The sequence below is a fragment of the Myotis brandtii genome, unplaced genomic scaffold, assembly GCF_000412655.1.
Source record: "Myotis brandtii unplaced genomic scaffold, ASM41265v1 scaffold5201, whole genome shotgun sequence".
NCBI lineage: Eukaryota > Metazoa > Chordata > Mammalia > Chiroptera > Vespertilionidae > Myotis > Myotis brandtii.
In genome coordinates this window covers 1-8,838 of record NW_005369831.1, presented here as the reverse complement: position 1 = coordinate 8,838, position 8,838 = coordinate 1, and the positions used below count along the sequence as shown (strand labels likewise).

Here is an 8,838-nt window from a genome sequence, read left to right as displayed (position 1 = left end):
TCTCCGGTGTTTACCTATGCCGCCATCTTGGTGGAACCTCTATTATTAGCATTTTCAAAAGCCAGTTGTTTGATTAGGATATCGGCTGCTTCTTCATTATTGATTACTCTCTTGACTGCCTAGGGGTCCCTGTTCGGGCGCCAGATGTTGGGGTCCAACCCCAGCAGGTCCAGGGGTCCCCAAAGGTGTGGACAGAGTCGGCGAAGAAGGAATGACACGGAGACAGCCTTCAGTTGATCAGCAGCCTAGCCAGGATCTCCAGCCACGATCTCTGGCCAAGTTCTGGTTAGGATCTGATCCGATCTCTGTCCTTCAGTTAACAGTTCATGGATCATTGGCCTAGCTTCTACTAATTTCAGGACATCCTTCCCAAATGCTATACATAAGTCCCCTATCAGTCCAGCAGCACAAGCTACTCCTCTGTCTGTGTAATCCTCATCCCCAGCAATGTGGTCAATGAAAGACAGAATAAATTCTACTCTGGGTTGTACGAGCATCACATCCGGGTGTACATTCTCCTGGTCTCCCTTTAATCCCTGGACAATTCCGGTATAGGCTTCCAAGCAGCTTTCCCTTAGTTCATTCAGATAATCCACCATGTCATAATCTGACTTGTCCACCGGGGCTTGGGAAGCCTGTTGAAGAGTATTCAATGCAACCTCTAGGTATTTCTTAAACTCTCCACCAACAGCAAGGGCAATATTACCAAACACTGACAGAATCTGTGGCTTCACAGACCTGTGGACATTTTCATTCCCCAAGTTTTCCAGCAGCAGCTGCATCACCTCATCGCAGAAGGGCAGGATGCTGGACTGCAGCGCAAGGCACAGGTCTCCTACCAAGCCCACTGCTGCCAAGCAAACCTGCTACTCAGCATAGTTTTTCAATCCAATGCCCAGGAAGGGTTTAAAGGCCTCCATGTACTTTAGGAATTCACCACCCAAAACTTCCACTAGTGTGCTAACTGCCATTAGGGCATCCTCTTGTACTCCCCCTGATGCAGCCGTGCTTTGGAACATCCTTAACAGGGAAGCCATGATGACATCAGAGATCTGCAAAGCATCTTGATGTTGCACTTTCTGGAGAACATTCTGAAGAGTTGCGCAGAGTAAAGACTGAAGGTCATTGAACTGGATCCTGTCCAATGTGCCCTGGATAAGTGACTCATCTGAAGTACTTGTTGAAGTCGCTCCATGATGACTAGAATAGTTTTCTGAACTGCAGGGTAACAATCCTTGACACTGTTTTTCACAATTTCCATCAGAGATTCATATGCAGAACTCCTCAGATTCTTTTGGTGTCCATCAGGTCTGTCCGTGGTCTCCAGGAGCTTCTGAACTATTAGTTCAAAAGAAGAAGACAAGCAATAGGTAGCTGGTTCTTCCTGATCATCAGCTACATCTTCAGCTTCATAAGCAGCTTCAGCCAGACTAGATTTTGTAAAAAAAAAAAAAAAAAAAAAAAAAAAAGTTAAATATATTTTTTGAACATTCACAAAGAAATATGTTTTACCCTTCATTGGCAGCAAATAGCTATCTAGAAATAACTTTTGTGGGTGACTACTTACAGCTTTGTTTTTTAAAATAAAGGCACACTTTCAAGCAAATAATTTAAACAAACAATAAATATCTCATTTCCCACCCCAAAACTTCCTCAGCTTCACCTGTATAACTAGTGGTTTGAGCTGATTGGGCTTTGGGCCTTCCAAGATACAGCCAAAAGCCATCACTGCTGCATCCCGGTACCGCCAATCAGGGTTCTTGATGTGTTCTTTAATGAAGGGGAGGACATGGGGGACAAAGTCATCTTCACAGCAGGTGGCCAGAAGCATGATGCACACCCCGGCTGCTTTGCAGGGATTCCAGTCGTTGTCATCCTCATTTTCATCCTGTTTAGTTAGTGTCTGTGTGAGGATTGGAACCAGGTACTGTAGTGCTCCCTTGGCATAAAACTTGCTAGTGTGCTCAGGGGGCCATCCTTGTTCTGCTGCCTCTGAAGCCTCAATGGCCAAATCCATTTCCTCATCACAGACATTGGACCAGAATTCTATCCCTTGTAGGGCCACTTCATCAATATCACTTTTCATTGCTTCAATTGTGATTGCAAAAAGAGCAGGACCCATGTATGTCTCCATGTACTGATAATACAAGGACATTATTTTCACCAGATTCTGCAAGGCAGCCACTCGAACCCTCGTATCTGGACACTGTGTGGCTTCACAAACCACTTGCATAATAAAGTGCCTTTCGGACTCTTTGTCAAAGTTAGCTTTGGTGAACTCCAATGAGTTCAGGAGTGCATTAGTAGCTGCTGGCTTCACATTATTACTAAATTCTTCTTTCCTCATCCCCTGAATTATGGCTGTCAGAATCTCATTGGATTTATCTTGTAGCTGCTCTGGGTCGATATCGTGGCAAATGTAACCAATAGCTTCCAATGTCGACTCTTTCATGTACTCTGTGCTGTTGGGATTTGTGACATTGGCCACCAGCTGAGGAATGAGTTCTGGCCACTGGTTCACTGGGATCTCTGCACAAGTAATGCCAGCCATACACTGTGAGGCTGAACTAGGCCGGTAGGTTTCTGTGCCCAGAGTTTGCATTTGCATCAATTGCAAGTCACCTCTGCTGATATTGTGCCTTGATATCTGGATCTTTAGATGTCAAAGAGTTCTTAATTTGTAGACCTGCAACTCTGGCAACATGACTGTTTCCTGGATTTGCTAGCACTCTGGACAGTTCCACAAGGAAAGTGGACAGGTTTTCCATGGCCCCACCCTCCAGGAACTCCTGCGCCTCTTCCAGTTCCAGCCCATCCTGAGACACAGTCTTCTCGAGGATGGTGATCAGCTCCATGGCAGAAGAGGCAGCGGCTACTCTTCCTAAGACGACAGTCCGGCCTCAGGGGCCGAGGCTCTAACTGGGGATGGGGGTTGGGGGTCCGGTGGGAAGGGAGGGAGGGTTGGGGAACTGGGGTCACCATCAGCCCATTCACCAGCTCCCTTGGGTTAGTCGCCCTGGCTCCCTTCCTTCCTCCTTTCTCCCTTTCCTCCCTACCAATTTTCTGTTGGCGGCAGCCGCTGCTCCTCTGGCAGCCGCTGAGGGACTCGGGGTCACCTCAGAGCACGGCTGATGCTCAGGTGGCAGAGGGAGGAAGAAGGTAGCTGGTTTTGTATTTTACAGCGGACTTGAGAGAGGCCCACATGGTATCCCCTCCCCTGGCTTTATGGGGGGTCTCTCTCTGTGCCCTGCGAGGAGGGGGGGACCTCCTTTTTCAGCCTGGTCAGGAACCCTAGAATCCAGGCCTGCTTCATGCATTTTCTGGCTTGGACAACATTGGGGAAAGATTTTAACTGCTCAGGCCCTGTCTTGTCATCTATAAAATGAAAATACCACTAATTTCGACCCATAGTTTTGTTACCAGATTCAAATCAGAAAACATGTTAATAATTAAAAGCTCCCTGGCCAGTGTGGCTCAGTTGCTTGGACCATTGTCCCTGTACACTGAGAGCTGGCAGGTTTGATTTCCGATCAGGGCACATACCCAGGTTGCAGGTTTAATCGATGATTGATGTTCTCACATTGATGTTTCTCTCTCTTTTCCTTTCTCTCTTGATAAGTGAATAACAGTATCCAATCTGAAAAGAAGAAGGAAGAGAAATGAACAGAACATCAAAGACCTGCCGGACACTATCAATAGAACAACATACACATAATGAAAGTACTAGAAGGAAAAGAGAGGAAAGGGCAGAAGTAAGATCAATTTGGGGGGTACTGCCATCTTAACAATGTTGTCTGCTCACCACACACATGGATATCTTTCCACTGATTTAGGTCTTTTTCCATTTCTTTCTACAATGTTCTGTATACATCAAACAGGTGGATTTTGTGATATGTAAATTATACTTTGATAAAGCAAGATAAAAAACAAGACTAAAGGGAAGTTTCTTGGGTACTTACACTGGGTCCCACGATCTGGATCATTATTCAGTCAGCAGGAGAGATGGACATTGCGTTTTTTTCTCTTCCAGGCCTTGAAGGTTCTTAATACTAACCACAAAGCCCTAGGCATCTCTCCTGGGGTTAATCTATTTATTTCCTGCATCACCCTCATGAATTTTCATCATTTCCTATCAAGCTAAGAGAACCAGGCACACCTCCTCCCTTGTTGCTCCAAGCCTGCCTCTTCCAGCCCCAGCTTACTCACTATGCTCCTCCTTTGTTGCTCCAAGCCTGACTCCTCCACCCCAGCTTACTTGCTCTGCTCCTGAGTGCACCCCGGGTGGGCCTGGGTGGGGTGCGATGGCCTCCTCCCCTGGGCTGGGAATATATGTGATTAGACACTGCTGTCCATCTGGTCTGTGCAGTGGTGGGTGCTGTACATGGGGTCATCTCATACTACTTAAGGTGGGGTGTCCCTTGCTCACCAATGGTGTGACAAGGAGGTGATCAGAACAATGTGGCTATTTCCTTCACAATCCTACCAGGACTACGGAAAGAGTGGTGTCAGTCCTGGCCAGGTAGGTAGCTCAGTAGGTAGAGCATCTGCCTCAGACCCCAAGGGCACATAAAAGACTCAACCAATGAATGCATAAATAAGTGGAACAACAGATACACCTCTCTCTCTCTCTCTCTCTCAGTCAATCAATCAATAAATAAAATTTTATTTTAAAAAATAGCGGGGTCAATGTTTCACTTCTTTGGCAACCTGCAGACCTCTACCCTCCTCCTAGAAGTCTGTTGTGACTCATTGTTTCTGCTCCCAGACCCCACACTGAAAAGAGAAAAAGGGAAAAACTGGCTTCTCTCTCCTTTCTCTCTCTCCTCTCCTCTGCCTCAGCATAGGTTGAGCATCGATCTATGAACCAGGAGCGAGAATCATCAATCAGGTTGTCTCCTGCATGCCCCGCACTGAGGCTCAAGCTTAAAACCAGGGCATGTGCCCTGACCTGGAATCCAACCGTGACCTCCTTGTTCATAGGTCCACGCTCAACCACTGAGCCACACCCACCAGGCGCAAGCAGTAATATTAACACAGTGCCCAACATTGTGGTAAGAACTTGACCTCAAAGAATCTCACACAGTCCTAGTGGAAGTACTAACAGTTCACCATCCTATATAATAAAAGCCCAATATGCTAAGTGTCCAATCGTCCAGTCAACCAATCAAAACATAATATGCAAATGATATGCATACAATCACTATGATGTGCACTGACCACCAGGGGGCAGATGCTCTGACTGGTAGGTTAGCTTGCTGCTGGGGTCTGGCCCATGGGGACTGAGAGTTGAGACTTGTGACAATGGGGCGCTGTGCCAGGAATCCCTGATGATGGTCTAATCCGGTAAAATGAGAAGGGCCGGTCAGGTTGAATGGGTGGAAGGTGATAGCATCTGTGTCAGTGCTGTACCACTCTCCCCAAGGCCAAAGGTGAGGCCCGCCATCCCCCTTCAATCTCTCTGCGCTCCTAACAGGGGCCAAGATGGCACTTCTTGCCATGAAGGGCTGCACCTCCAAAAGGATACCCTCCATAACGTTGGTCCAGCACTCCTCACTGCCTGGCATAATTGTGGTCTCCTACAGCAGCTACTGTGAGCACTCCTTCTGCAACAGCAGAGAGAACATCCCTGAGATATGGAATCCAGAGGTGATCCCAGGTACCTCGGGAGGGGAGAGAGAAAGGTGGTCAACCCGGAAGGCAGTGTAGGTCTTCCACCTTCTTGTCCTTTTCTCCCCACAGCTTATCATCGTTTGTGTGTTTTTCAATGCAGTTTGCATTCAGCGTTGTTTTGTATTCATTTCAGGAGTCCAGCGTAGTCGTTATATGATTGTACTAGAGGCCCGGTGCACAAAAATTTGTGCACTCGGGTGGTCCCTCAGCCCAGCCTGTGCCTTCTCGCAGTCTGGGGACCCTCGCGGGCCCCTTCCACTGGCTGCTGGCACCAATTTTCCTCTGGCTCACGGAACCCAGGCCTTCGCTCTTCCCCGGGAGGGGCTGGCGTGGCGGGCTCAGCGCTTAGCTCTGCATCGGCCTCACGGGCCCCAGAGGCGGAGCCAGCGCAGCATGCTCAGCGCTTAGATCTGCGCCAGGGGCTGAGCAAGCACAGCGGACTCAGTGCTTAGCTCTGCACCAGTGGATGAGCCGGCGCAGGAGGCACAGCACTTAGCTCTGCGCCAGCCTCATGGGCCCAGGTGGCAGGGACTGCGCAGTGTGTTCTGCGCTAAGCTCTGCGCCTGCCAAGCGAGCCGCAGGAGCAGGGCCGGTGCGGCAGGTGAGGGGCTTAGCTCTTTTCGGGCTTTGCTCTTCGGTTGCCACACCGGCCTTCGCTCGCTGCATCTGCCCAGGACCAGCAGGCTTCGCTCGTAGCTTGGCACCTACATATGCAAATTAGCCGCCATGTTTGTTGGTGGTTAATTTGCATATCACCCTGATTAGCCAATGGGAAGTGTAGCGAATGTACGGTCAATTAACCTTTTTGTCTTTTATTAGATAGGATGCTCTCCACAGTGTGCCCCTGGCATCACACCTACCCACCCACCCACCAGACTCCTCTTTTTGTGTTCATACCATCAGCCCTGCTCTGTGTGTGACAGGGTGCGGTGCCCCAACCCCGCCATGGGCCCTGCTCTGTGTGTGATGGAGTGGAGCCGCAACCTCCCCATCGGCCCTGCCCTGAGTGTGACAGGGGGAGTGCCCCAACCCCCTGATCGGCCCTGCTCTGTGGGTGACAGGGGGCGGTGCCCCAACCCCCTGATCCGCCCTGCTTTGTGTGTGACAGGGGGCAGTGCCCCAACTCCCCTATCGGCCCTACTCTGTGCATGACAGGGGGGAGCTCCCCAACCCCCTGATCGGCCGTGCTATGTGTGTGACAGGGTACGGAGTCCCAAACCCCCTGATGGGCCCTACTCTGTGCGTGACAGGGGAGAGCTCCCCAACCCCCTGATAGGCTGGCTCTGTATGTGACAGGGGTGGCGACACAACCCCCTGATCTGCCCTGCTCTGTGCGTGCCAGGGGTGGCGCCACAACCTCCCCATCAACCCTGCCTTGAGTGTGACAGGGGGAGGCGCCCCAACTCCCCAATCAGCCCTACCCTGAGCATGACTGAAGGTGGCATCCCAAACTCCTGATCCGCCCTGCTCTGTGCATGACAGGGGGCGGTGCCCCAACTCCCCAATCGGCCCTGCTCTGAGCCCGACCAGGGACTGCGGGGCAGGCACCTAGGGATTGGGCCTGCCCTCTGCTACCCGGGAGCGGGCCTAAGCCAGCAGGTCGTTATCTCCCGAGGGGTCCCAGACTGTGAGAGGGCACAAGTGGGGCTGAGGGACACCGCCCCCCCTTGCCAGTGCACAAATTTTGTGCACCGGACCTCTAGTCCTATATAATAAAAGCCTAATATGCTAAGTGTCCAGTCGTCCAGTCAACCAATCAAAACATAATGTGCAAATGATATGCATACGCTCCCTATGATGTGCACTGACCACCAAGGGGAAGATGCTCCAACTGGTAGGTTAGCTTGCTGCTGGGGTCTGGCCCATCCGGACTGAGAGTTGAGACTTGTGACAATGGGGCACTGTGCGAGGAATCCCAGATGATGGTCAAATCCGGTAAAATGAGAAGGTGCGGTCAGGTTGAGTGGGAGGAAGTTGATGGCATTCGTGTCAGTGCTGTTCCCCTCTCCCTGGGGCCAAAGGTAAGACCTGCTGGCCCCCTTCCTTCTCTCTGCGCTCCTAACAGGGGCCAATACGGCACTTCTGGCCACGAAGGGCTGCAGCTTTCACGGGATTCCCCCATAACATTGGTCCATCACCCACCACCCTCCTGCATAATGGTGGTCTCCTACAGCAGCTACTGTGAGCACTCCTTCTGTGACAACAGAGAGAACATCACTGAGATACGGAATCCAGAGGTGATCCCAGGTACCTCAGGAGGGGAGAGAGAGAAACACAGGCACCCTGGAAGGCAATGGAGGTCTTCCTCCTTCTTGTCCTTTTCTCCCCGCCCCCCCTCCCCAGCTTATCATCATTTGTGTATTTCCCAATGCAGTTTGCATTCAGCGGTGTTTTGTATTCGTTTCTGGGGTCCAGCATAGTGGTTATACAATTGTATGCTGTCCACAGTGTGCCCCTGGCATCTCACCTACCCACCCACACGACACCTCTTTTTCTGTTCCTATGTGGCTTAGGCCCAAGCGGGCCACACACAAAAGGACCTCAGAACTCTTGCTTGTCTTCCTTTTTCTAAATTGTTACCTTGGGGTCTCAACGCTGCTCAGAAGAGAGGGATATCAGTGAAGGCTGGGATATACCTTGGGTTTTGTGTCATTAAACAAGATGTCCATGAAGATCTCTGAACAAGATGACGGCGTTAACCTAACAATTATCGCTTCCCAGATGCCACCTGATCGTAGCCTGCTTCCCCACTTTGGCCTATCTTTTCAGCTCACTTCCTTCTCTTCCCTCTCTTATCTATTGTGTTCTAGCTGAGGCTGGTATTCAAAATAGTTGACAATGGAGGTGGTACTGGCCAATCAGAATGGACACGGTTATAAAAGTCAGTCCAGCCCTACCAGTGCCTCACAGTTGAATATCAACACTGCAATTTCTTAGAATTCCCCATATTCACCAAGTTGGCTCACAGCTCCAGGCCTTTGTCCTTACTGTTTCTTTTGCTACCCCATCAAACCCTCCATTTTCACAAAGCTAACCTCTATTCATGATCTCAACTCAGATATCTGCTCCCTGAAAACATCAATTTCTTTTAGGTAGTTGGGTCTTCGTTTAATTTTTTACTCTTGTTCCTAAGACACAGTGCCTACTGAGTTGTATTGAATTATTTAC

The 8,838-nt window shown here is 50.0% G+C and overlaps 1 pseudogene; it reads right to left on the bottom strand.

The window, feature by feature from the left end:
* Positions 1 to 276: 276 nt before the first annotated feature.
* Positions 277 to 2,935, bottom strand: LOC102244164 (annotated as a pseudogene).
* Between the last annotated feature and the right edge of the window lie 5,903 nt (positions 2,936 to 8,838).